Source organism: Ursus maritimus, unplaced genomic scaffold (genome assembly GCF_017311325.1).
Source record: "Ursus maritimus isolate PB19 unplaced genomic scaffold, ASM1731132v1 scaffold_7, whole genome shotgun sequence".
Taxonomy (NCBI): domain Eukaryota; kingdom Metazoa; phylum Chordata; class Mammalia; order Carnivora; family Ursidae; genus Ursus; species Ursus maritimus.
Window position 1 is genome coordinate 29617545 of NW_024426885.1, and position 12754 is coordinate 29630298.

The following is a 12754-nucleotide window of genomic DNA, read 5'->3' on the forward strand; positions in this document are numbered from 1 at the left end:
CTAATAAATAGCTAATATTTACTAAGCTTTTAATATTTGCCAAGCACTCTTCTAAGTATAAGAGCTAATCCTGACAACAATTCTATGAAGTAGGGAGTATTATCACCATACACATTTTTTAAAAAAGAGGAAACTGAGACCCAAGCAAATTAAATAACTTGCTCAAGACACATAACTGATGTACCAAAGAGATCATTCAAACTTAGGCTTTCCAGAACCTACCCTCTTAATCAGAGTGCACTAGCACTTTATTCTAAGGACGCTATCACAGCTTGAGACTTTTTAAGTTGTCCTCAGCAACCACACTAAAATCATTTATACATCCACCATGGTAATAAATTTTATGCCTCTGCATTTTTAGAAACTGTCAAATATCACTTAGAAATTGGGAAATAAGATGAGTGATAGAGCTAGAAAATACTCTTAAAGTCAAAGGATATGATCATCAAGTAATGAGACTGGTTTTCTTGTACGACTCTACTGGTTCTGAAAGCGGTTTCAAAGACAAATTCCAAAGAATATTTATTTGCTAAAATAAATGCATGGCCTCAAAAACAAATTACTTTTAAAAAAGAGCACTCATTTTTAAGTTCTTTAGTTTTAAAGCACAAGGGTTTTTTTTTTTAACTACCACTATTTAATACCTAAAACTTAGTATTAGCACTTGAACGCATTATCTTTCTCCCTAGGCCTACCTAAGCTCCTTTCCCAATGTCACTATCAATGACACTACAATATACTTGCTAGGTCAGGCTCAAAACTTTGAGGTATTCTGATTCTTCCAGCTCTTCCAACCCCACGCTTACTGTTCTTCCTTCACAAGAGCTATCATGTTTTGGTTCCACATTACTCCACCACTGTCCTATTGAAATACTCTCCAGCCACTCTCAACTACAGGTTATCCCACAGAGCTGCCAGGACAACCTTTCTCACTATTTTCATCATATGACTTTCAACAGAAGTACCATCACCTACAGGACCAAGTCTAAATCTACACTCTTCAGCCTACCCTTCAAAGCCTTCCATTAATTCTTCCTCATTATCACACACATATAAACCTAACAAATCACATCTCTTTACTACTCATCATCAGTAAAAATCGTACCTTTCATTTGTACAATACTGTTAACGTTCCCTTTTTGTCTCACTCAACTCACATATTGTACTCATTTTTGCTTCTAACTTCTCATCGCTCCTCTGTGGGTGGCATTTTCTTCTGTGGTCTCCAATCTGTTATTCTATCACTTCCTTCGAGATCCTCCTCTTCCTGGAAGCCCACATAACCTCACAGATACTACTCTACTTTGTATTCCTCAACACAGGGATCGCCCAATAGAACTAGAAGAATCGCAAAGACTGACGACTAGGTCTTCTTCTGGTATTCCATGGCAAAGAACTTGACACAGCCCAACTACAAGCCAATATTAAAATTACGCATATTCTTTTCTAAGAAGCTAATCTCCTATTAAGGAATGCCACATACCTTTTGCCCCTATTTTTGCCTCTGTGCAGAGTTAAATGGTCAGGAGCTGTCACAAGTCAATACCATCATATTCACAGGTTAACCTGTGTTATTTGGTAACCTCACAATACTAGACACCAGAACCTGTTGTTTCCAACAGTGCTTCTCTGCTTCTCTATTTTTATCCCTGGTCTGAAAACAGCCACGTTTGACGTAAAAAGAAAAAAAAAAGATATAAGAAGGACAACAAATAATAAAACTGAAGACTGAATTTGAAGAATGGAAAGCTATATAGAAGACTAGCATAAGACAAGTGAAAAACGCACACCACAGACTGGGAGCAACCGGTCTATGTTTTACTGAGAGAGGAGAAAACCCTCTTCAAACGCAGGCTTATAGCTTGCTGAGCAACACCCTATAACTTCTCTTCTATCTAAAGCTCTGACAACTGGAATTTCTCTGTAATTCAATAAACTCTTACGAGTTACACGAGCTTCATCCATCCTGCTGGGCTCATTAATGGGGAACTCTAAATGTTTTCTTCACTAGCTAAGAGCACATTTTCTGGCGGGTGGCACAGTAGAAAGAGTGTTCTCCTTCAAGATATGAATAACCTAATTCCATTTCTTCTCACTTCTCCTATGAGTAGGAGGTCTGCAACACTAAAAGAAATGTCTAAATTATAACTCTGGTTAGTGCTTTTCAAAGATCATCCTAGAGGTTCCCGGTTTTATACAAAGTGTGAGAGCTAGTCTTATATTTATACAGGGTTATAATTAAAAGTCTATACTTTTACTTCTGGCACTAATTCATTTAATTCTATTATGCCTAATGAGTGCATGAGTGTCGAATCAACAACATACCAGTTTTATCATTCTGGTGAGCTATTTTGTGAGTAGTTAGCTTATAGAGCTAATGAGGACAAGGTCATAGATTCAAACATGCTGGCCAATTAGCTTTGCTGTGTTTCAGGGTTCCATGGTCACAGTCAACAACCTTAACCTTGGCTAACAACAACAACAAAAAAAAACACTAATCATGTGAAACACTAAGGGAATGAATATAGATGTATTACCAAAGTCAATGACTATCAGAAAAATGTAATAAAAATTTTTAAAGAAATAATAACATAATCTATACCTTTTGCTAAGCCTGGTTAGTATGTGCCTAGTTCAAATAATCTCTAATCTTTTCAGTCATATGGGGTTGGTATTACTATCCCTGTTTGACAGATAAGAAAATGAACTCAGAATGATAATATGAACCGAAGTCATAAATTACTATTAAGTAGTGGAGCCTGGATTCAAAACTTGATCTAACTCCAAAGCTTAGGCTATTTCCACAACACCACAGTCTCTGGAGAGTGTGCCTTAGGGACATAGAACAATCAACAAAATATTTTTATTCAGAACTATTCAACACAGTCATTACTAACTGAGCATATCCACTACATACACTTAGATGCTACAGCTGAGAATGAGTCTACCTACCAAAACTTCTCTAAGTAAAAACAGTCGATGTCTAAAACAAGGGAAAAAATAACATACTATAGCACACAAAGTAAATTTTAATGGAAGTGACTGTTGTCATAGCTTTGTATAAAAGTCTATGCTGAAAAAATAGTTATCCTGCTGATTCATAACTAAAAGTAAGAATGAGGGGCGCCTGTGTGGCAGAGTCAGTTGGGCATCGCTTCAGCTCAGGTCGTGATGTCAGGGTCCTGAGATACAGCCCCGCGTCAGGCTCCGTGCTGAGCATGGTGGAGCCTGCTTAAGATTCTCTCTCTCGCAGGGTGCCTGAGTGGCACAGCGGTTAAGCGTCTGCCTTCGGCTCAGGGCGTGATCCCGGCGTTATGGGATCGAGCCCCACATCAGGCTCCTCCACTATGAGCCTGCTTCTTCCTCTCCCACTCCCCCTGCTTGGGTTCCCTCTCTCCCTGGCTGTCTCTATCTCTGTCGAATAAATAAATAAAAAAATCTTAAAAAAAAAAAAGAAAAGATTCTCTCTCTCGCAAATAAATCTTAAATAAATAAATAAATAAATAAATAAAAGAATGAAATTGGCAAGGCAGAGCCAGAGGATACCACATCAAAGAGTAAAGGAAACATTTCCTAAGTATCTGAGTCTGCAGATACCTTATAGTCAACACCCATCCATTTGTGGGAATTAAAAATAAACATTTCAATTCTTAACCCTAAGATTTTGCTTTGACCAACAAATCAGTTTTCTCTATTAGACTTTCCCTGTTGGTTTCTCTAAACTCTCACTCCTTGCAAATGCACATACACCAATGTCACTAAGAGTTCTCACCTTCAAAAAATGAGATCACCAAGCCTTCTGAAACCTACCCACTAAGCTAACTTTTAGAGTTGAATAGTCTGACTTAGAGGGGGGAAAAAAGGCAGGGGCGAGAGGAAGGCAAAAAGTGCTCTACAAAACTCTGTCCTAGTCAATAGTCAATATCTAAATCATAAACATAGATAATTGTTCTACAAGCTACAATGCACAGACAGAAAACCGCATTCTTACTACAGGGTACAAATAAGGCACGAGTCCAAAGCACATCCCAACAACAACCTTTTCACAACAGCATCTGGAAACCTCTAAGAGTAAAAAATAGCATTATATAATCTTTATACAAAGTGCAATTGGTAAAAAACACCCTGCAATCTGAGTACTTCTATTTACAGCTAAGGATAGCTACCTCATTTTACAGAAAAAAGAGAGAGAAAAAATCTCAAGAAATACATTATCCAAAATTATCATCATTTTTGATCATCATCACACTCAACAATTACAACAGCAATAAAACAATGAGCACTTACTCCAGGCACTACTAAGCTCCTTATACTCACATCTCATTTAATCCTCACAGACACCTTGTGAGGCAAATGTTATTATATCTATTTTAGAGACTAGTAAACAGGCTTAGAGAGGTCAACTAATTTGCCAAAAGTCAAAGCAGAAGTCACAGCACCAGGATTTGAACTCAATTTGTTCAACTTTGTACCTAATTCACCTAATTCACTGTACCGCCATCCTGTTTTCTGAACTGCATTCAAGAATTTTTCAACTAATGATTTCAGTATAAATACAGGATTACCTAATTACTACACCTCCAAACCCATAAAAAATTGATTGTAAAATCCCCATTCTCTATAAGGGAAAATAACACAAAAAACCACCTGCTTAGAGTCTCAGATCTTAATTGCCAGATGACTAGGATAGGGGCTATTTATATTCTGAATTCTAGCTATGAGGAAACAGACTTCTAGCACATATACCTAGGTCTAGTGAAGGTAACCCCAATATTTCAGCGAGTATGCACACAAGGTTAGTGGGACTGTGTTAGAATTAGAGCTAGAATTAGAGTAGTATCTGAAAAGGGGGAAAAAACACAAGACTTGCCGGAGACAGGCATTAGGTTAGCACCACAACTGAGGAACATTAAGTGCGAAGATACTTGTACTTGTGTAATGAAGGAAGGTTATAACAGAGCAAAAGGGGTAGACAGGTGGGTGTGTTGGGGGAAAGGAAGTGTCCAAATTCTGGGGGACCTGAAAATCCAGGTGAAGTTTAAAATTGACTCCACAGGTGCTAGGGCCTTGATGTCACCTCTTCAACAGGAACATGGCTTAAGAACGTTTGTGTGGCTTGTATTCCTTTCCAAAGACACTTCCACCTATTTGTTAACTCATCTGATTTCACAAAGAGCATGGTCATATTTATAATCGAGTTCATAAAGACATAAATGTGGTTTTGAAATCCAAGTGACCTACACTGAGGACAGAAGGATAGTGAGGTTATATCTGATATATGCTTTCTCACATACATCACCTGTTGAACCCCCCAACACTCGAAGGCAGGCAGGCCAAAGACTAATATCCCCATTTTTCAGATACAGAAACCAAGGCTGCGGTAATCGGGCTACAAAAGATCACAAGCCCAGCAAGTGGCAGACCTGAGACTCCTAGGCATTAGACTCCAAATCCTATGCTTCTTCCCTTCTTCAACTCTGAGAGGCGGCTTTATTGATAAAGAAAACTTTTAATAATCGGACTTGGGGTTTTCCGAGGGCCGCCCAAGAAAACCAGGAAGTACATCGTCGGGTACAGACAGCTGACTCCCAACCCACAGCCCATAGCCCGGGGCTCCCGGCCAGCCGAGCGGACTCACTCGAAAGGCTCGCAGCCCGGAAATCGCCAGGCGCCCCGGGGTCTTCTCGGGAAGGCCTCGGTGGCCTACAGTACCATACCCTGGCCACGGACCCGCTCAGTACCTGTTGAAACCCGGGGAAGAAATGTTCTCTCCGCAGAGAGTACCTGGGAAGAGGGCCCAAACCGGGCACGCAGACCCTAGCAAAAGGGCCTCGGAGGATCCCCGCAACCCAGGGCCCGCAGGGGTCGAAGGGCGGCAGCTTCCCAGTAACCTCCGCCCCAGGCGGAGACCCGCCCATCACGTCACGTGAGGGAAAAGAAATACCGGTAACAAAAGGGAAAAGGAAGTCTCGTCCAAAGTGTATGGGGAGAAGTGGGAGCGACCAGCCCCGGCCAGTGGTGTGAAGGGAGGGACGGAGGGACAGGGACGCGGGGTTGCTCGTTACCGGGGCCGCCGTCGCTCTCTGCTTCCGCCGCCTCCTCGAAGCTCATGCTCTTCCGCTCGCGCCGCTGGGGTGCGCGCCAGGCCTCGACTCCGCCCCGCCCTCGAGCCGCGGGGCCTTCTGGGGACTGTAGTCGCTCCAGGCCCGTGCTGCGCGGGCCGCTTCGCGGTCACGTGGGGGCAGGGCTGGCAAAAAAACGGCGAGGACGAGAAGGCGTTTGCGCTCCTGTCTGCCAACCCTCCCTGCTTGCTCTCAGGCTGTAAAAGTGCTCAGACCTCCTCACATCCCGCTCAGTCACACCATCCCTCCTTTTCCCTTCACAGCCAAGTTTTTTGAAAAAAGCAATCTAACTCGTCTCCGCTTCCTCCTGCGTGCGCTGCCCTGCAGGTTCTGCCCTCGCAGAAAATGCCCCTGTTGCCCATCATTATTCTCATTGTCAAACTCACGGGAGAAATTTTCAGGTCTTCTAACTTAACCTTCAGGCACCATTTGAGGCTGTTGGGACATTCTTTATCACTTACTTCCTATGCTACTACCTGTGTTTTCCTTCTTCCCAGGCCATCCTTGGTCTTCAGGAATTCTTTTTCTAACACATCTCTTAAATATTTAGTGTTCTCCAGAGTTCTTGGTAATGGAATGAAGGTTGGGGGGACGGGGAAGGGCTGAGCGCCACATTTGTATTCCCAGCTTCATAGGGGACTCCTCCCCATCCACTTCCCACAGGCATCTCAAAAGTAGCAATTTGACAAGGGAACTACCCCCCCCCATTCACTAATAGTCAATCCAACCTCCAACCTAGATTCCTCCTTCTCTCACTTCCTCTTCCACCCATGCCCAAATGGTCACCGAACCTTACAGTCTATCTCCCAAGCATCTCTTGAATCTGTTCTCTCTTCACGCCCACTGCCAGTGATTTAACTCAGACCTGCACCATTTCTTGCATTGGCTCCCTTACTGGTCTCAGCACCCCTGCGTAGTCCTCCCTACTGCCATCTGGCCCATTTGTGCAAATGGCAAATTTAATCATGTCACACTTTTGGTAATCTCCTTTAAAGGATTCACTCGATTGGATTTGGGAGGAGGTATGAGGTGAATCCCTTAGGTAGCTTACAAAACAAGAATGCCAGCCCCGCTACTTCCCCACCATTCCCATCCCATATTGTGGTTGGGAGATTCAGAAAAAGGAGATTTATAACAGATTTTATTTTAGGGTAGGTGGGCATAGGCAAATTTTAAAGGTTCCCCAGGTGACTGACTCATTTAACAAGGATTTTTTTTATTGTATACTGTACACTAGGCATTGTGCTGGGTGCTGAGAAAATACTAGTGAACAAGACAGTCCCTGCCCTTATAGAGTTTACATTCTCTTGAAAGAGACAGATATTAATCAAATGATTACATGCCAAAAAACAAAACCAACAATAATAAACAAAAACCACAATTACCAAAACCCACAATTACCAGCTGTGATAAGAACTGTGCAGGAAAAGCAACCAGTCCCTTTCCATTCCCCTCTGCCACCTGCTCCAGCCCAGGGTGGAAATCAGCATATGCTCCTTGGTCTATCAGACAAGACCTGTCAGGAGCTAATCTTCTCCCACTTCCTCCCACATACACGTAGAATTACTAGACTGCTGGATTGCATGTGCTCTCTCACCTTTGTGAAAGCTGTCCTTCTGTTTGGAAAACACTTCCCTGTCTCCCTTTACTAATTTCTACCCTAATTCTTCTCTGTTGGACTAAAAACAAACCCAATAGAACACCAGCCACATGGAAGGATATTCTGAGGATTGGGCTGAGTGAGCTGATAACTCCCAGGCGAGCAGAGGGGAGCCAGGACGGTTGAATGTGGGCTACTGGGAGCAGGGCTACATTAGCCAGTTTAGAAGCACAGGGCCTGAGCCAACATACACACATCATACAACATTCACAACACAGATCAAGTGTCGCCTCCTCCAGGAAACCTTTGCTGAGCTCCCCAAGATAAACTACTGCGTCTTTCCTGGGTATTCATTGCACCCATGCCAACCTCTCTTCCAGTGAAATGCTAGACCTAGATCACACCAGGTTTGAAGAGCCAACTGTTCAATACTAAGGAATTTGGCAAGTCAGTTTCTAAACCATTGGTAGCTTGAAGTCAGCTGTGATGGGAGTATTTACACCGCCATGGAAATAAGCAAATGACAAATCACAGCCTTTGGGGGGTTTTTTGGAGGGTTGGTTTGCCAGCGCATCGCTGCCTTCATCATCTCATGCATCTCTACATTGTACTGTGGTGATGACTCCCCTATTAGATGAATTCCTTGTAACAACTTCATTTAGCAAATATTTATTGTTATTTATTACTGTGCACCAGAGACTAGCAAGATGCTGAAGGGATATACAGTGGAGAACAAAAAAGCATGGTGCCTACTGTGAAGGAGCTTGCAATCTAGCAGATAAGACAGAAAATAAACAAAGACCTCGATAAACAAATCGAACTGGGCTGCTTTGTGACAGAGTGTCCTGGCAATGAAGGGTAGTAGACAGAGAACACGACACTACTTTGACAAGATGGTGCGGGAAGGCCTCCGTGAGGAGATGACCATTCCACTGAGCACCAGAGGGTGAGAAAGAGATGGTCAAGGGGAAAAGTGTTCCAGCCAAAGGGATCCGGCTCTACAAAAGAAAGCTAGGCTGTTTGAAGGACAGAATTGTCAGTTTTGCTGGGATGGTATGATGATTAATTGTGTCAACTTGACTAGGCCAGAGGATGCCCAGATTAAACATTACGTCTGGGTGTGTCTTCAAGGATGGTTCAGGTAGAGACTGGCATTTGAATCGGTGGACTCAGTAGATTATTCCCCCTTCCATTGTGGTAGGGCATCATCACATCTGCTAAATCCCTGAATTAAACAAAAATCAGGGGAAAGGAGGATTCACTTCCTTCTTGCCTATCTGTTGAGCTGAGACATTGGTCTGTTGGTCTTCTCCTGCCCTTGGACTGGGATTCACACCATTGGCTCCCCTGGTTCTCAGGCCTTTGGACTCAGACTAGAATTATACCACTGGTTTTCCTGGGTCTCCAGCTTGCAGAAGGCAGACTGTGAGACATCTCAGTCTTTACAATCACATGAACCAAGTCCTCAAAATATAGAAAATATATAACTCTCATATATATTTATATATATGAATATATATAACACACACACATAAATAGGAAATATATACAGAAATAGAGATAAATTGAGAGATTAATCCAGATCGATCGGTTGATAGGTAGTTGGTTCCTATTTCTCTGAAGAACCCTGACGAATTCAGACAGAGTGTGGGTTCACTGATCCAGATGACAAGAAGAGGTGATTAGAACAAGCATTGCCCTGAGGGCACAGTAAGGACCCTGGATTAAACTATAGCCACCAAAAGGTTTAAACAAGGGAATGACATTATCTGATTTACGTTTTGATACGATCACTCTTGGTTTTGTTTGGAGGACCACAGTAGAAATGGGAGCACATTTGTGGCTTTAGTCTAGGTAAGAAATAAAGAAACAAAGTGCTGGCCGTGAAACAAAGCGGGTGGATTTGACAGGTATTTTGCAGATTGCGTCTACAGGACTTGCTGATAGATTGAAGGTAGGGGACCATGGGCAGGTGAAGGCAAGAGAGGACCCAGGGACAGAAGTTGTTCATACTTATCTCCATATCCTCAACCCCTAGAATGGTGTCTGGCACATAGTAAGTGTTCAATAACCATGTGTTAAACAATTTTATCCATCCTACGTGCTAAGTCCTGTGCCCTATCAACATCACATTGCTTCCTATAGGGCCTCCAATAGCCCATATAGTACCTTTGTGCAAATTAGAAAGAAAAAAAAAAGTGCCCCTTTCTCTAGGTGGACACAGTCGATCACCAGGACGCACAGATTGACCAACGGAGCAGAGACTGTATTTCAGCCCTCACTCCCTCCCTCGGCTGGCACCCCTGTGCTGTGTACCATCTGCACAACCACATACACATCCCTGGCTTAACATCCCTGAGAGATGGTATTGTGGCCTTAAGCGCTGTATTCCTGGGGAGAATTTGGAGTCAAGAGAAAGGAAGCCGCCTGTCTGGGGTCACTGGAGCTGCTGCTGTGACTAGGATTTAAGCCTTTGCCCCCGGAATCCCCGCGGGCTCTTTAGCCTTGGAGCCACATTGTCTCTCCCAAATCACTCAGCCCATCAATAAAAAGCTAACTTCAAGATGGTGACTTTGCTTCCTTGAGTTTCTCATCTGTCTCAGTTACTATTGTTAGAGTATTTCACATTTACATAGTATCCAATATTTGCTCGCTGCCTTACAAAATACAATAAAGGAACATGAAACCAAAGGACCTTGATTTTTTTTTTAAATAAACAGAATAGATAAGGAATAGCTGGTTTAAAGGGCCCTCAGCTCTTGGATTAAAATGAGCCATGGTGTATTGGTTTAAGGTGACGCTGTATGAAAAAAGGTATGCCCCTGGGCAAGCTGTTTTTCCTTTGCACCCCCTGACCAGAAGAGGGAGGATGCTGGAGCAGCTGGCTCCAGAAATGCAAACTAGGGAGGAGGTCAAGGACCTAGGAAGAGAAAGAAACACGGGAGAGGACAAAAGGACCTTTGCTTTAGTAAAGAATGGCGCTTAGCCCTTATCAAGTGCTTGCTGTGTGCAGGGGAGCCATGGTAAGCCCTTTACCTGTGGGATCTGTGGCAGTCCTCACACTAACCAAGGTGCCATCTGTTGTTACTGTTAGGCAGGAAGCTAGGCATGAGCAACAGGAGGATGGACTTAGACGTCCCGATGGAGGTCCCCAGCCAAGGACTGCCTAGGGGCCAGCCCATTCCAGCCATGTAGCATCAGTTTGCGGGTACAGGATCCTGGCAGAGGAAGAGTTAAGTCTGTTGTACTTCTCACACTGGTGGGGAAAGCCCCCCTTGTTCTTATTTGACCTATGTCTCTGGAATAGAAATAATGTTGCGGCTTCCTACTCCCTGCAGGTATTTTGAATACATCTTGGGAAAGGACACAGGTCTTTGGCTAATTATTATGTTATCCAGGCCTGTCACTCAGATGTTGCGACCCTAGCCTAGGACCCACCTAAAAGAAAATACTGATGTAAGCCCACACCCCCACACCCCACAGTTTCCCAGGCCTTTGTCTCTCTTGAAAAGGACTTCTGTAAAACTTAGCTCTGCTTTGCTTTCGTTTTGCGGTCCTGTGATTCTTTACTGTGGCCACTTCTTTCCTTTCCCAGCTCACTCCGGGTAACAGCACCATCATCTCACGCTGGAGGAGCTGAGGCCCAAAGCTAGGCAGCTAATACGTGACAAACCTGAGGTTTCAACCAAGGCACTCTGGCGCTGGAGTCTGAGCTCTCAACCACTAAATTACACGCCTCTCAGACAGCGTTCCTGATGCCAGGTCCCGTGTTTTTAGTAGCATGACCCTTTGCAGACCTTGGATAACTGGTAGGATATCTGGTTCTCAGACTCAGGGATTCCATGTTGCCTTCTGCCCAGTGATTAGGGCATGGTCACCTCCAGCCTAGCATCAAAATGGACAGTTCAAACAAAGCATAAGCAAAAACCAAACAAACAAAAAAACACCAAAAAAACAAAAAAACACACAAAAAAAACCCCTCTGCTGGGGTACATTTTGCAATCTCCCTGGAGTTTCAATATCCTCCCCGTATAATATCATAATTACCCATATGGTATGGAAGATGGAGAAGAAAATGTTCTCAGGAGAGAGGGGCTAAATAAACCTACCCCTTGGAAGTGTGGGCCCTGATGGCTACCCCCTCACTTGAGAATTCTCTCCTTTTGTAACTTTCAGCCAATAAGCACAGAAGGATCCAAATTCTATTGGGTTTTTGGATCCTCGGATCCTTTCTCCGTGATTAGCATCAGTAAATGCTGCTACTATCTAGAAATGCATGGGTATTAGGCACCAGCTGGAGCAAAGATAAGACTTTTTAGGACAACAGGAGGGCAGGGTATCAACAGTCAGCTCCCATTTAATTCATGAGGAAAAGCAGAACAGAGGACTCTGACAAGCAGGTGGGACGCCAGACCCCCAGAGCCTAAGTTAGGAGCCCAGAAAACTCTCCTTCAACTCTTCAACTCTGATTGAAGCCACCTTCCAAAAGGCATGGTAGCATTATTGTTTTGGTGGCCTCTCCGTGCTGTGAAGTCACAGCATCTGATGCTATTATCCAGCTGTGAGTTGTGCCAGCTGTCCTACCACACACACACACACACACACACACACACACACACCCTACAGCCTCGCAGTTAGCTCTCCAGCACCAGGGCTATTCTAGCTGCCCCTTGACCTCCAGTTTTACATGGCTAAACTATCCAATGCCACGGTGCCCACTTGGGGGGAAGGGCCTGGTGATGGTATGGTCATCCTGATCTGAGAACAGCTGGACTACTCAGAGCTATAACTGAGGCACAGTCTAGTAAATTCTGTCACTTAGAATTTCTACCATTAGACAACATAGAACCTTAGACGATTCACCAAGCCTCAATTTCCTCATCTGTAAAATGGAAACCCACCAAAGCTTCCTACCTCATTGGTTAATCGTGAAGATTATGTCATAAGCTGGATGGGAATGGTCTCGCTAAACAAGGAGGGGGCATGCACACTACACAAGGTTGTGCTCCTAAGGGACAGAGATGAGTAGGGA

General features: G+C 43.7%; 1 protein-coding gene across 4 annotated transcripts in view; it reads right to left on the bottom strand.

Annotated features, from left to right (window-relative positions):
• Positions 1 to 6186, bottom strand: part of R3HCC1L (R3H domain and coiled-coil containing 1 like) — an 84088-nt gene extending 77902 nt beyond the window's left edge. Inside the window, exon 1 of one of the 4 annotated variants that reach the window (XM_040624013.1) lies at positions 6066 to 6186. The gene's annotated coding sequence lies outside the window, so the exon portion shown is untranslated. The other 3 variants (XM_040624014.1, XM_008704367.2, XM_040624015.1) reach the window with 3 other exon arrangements.
• Positions 6187 to 12754: the final 6568 nt, after the last annotated feature.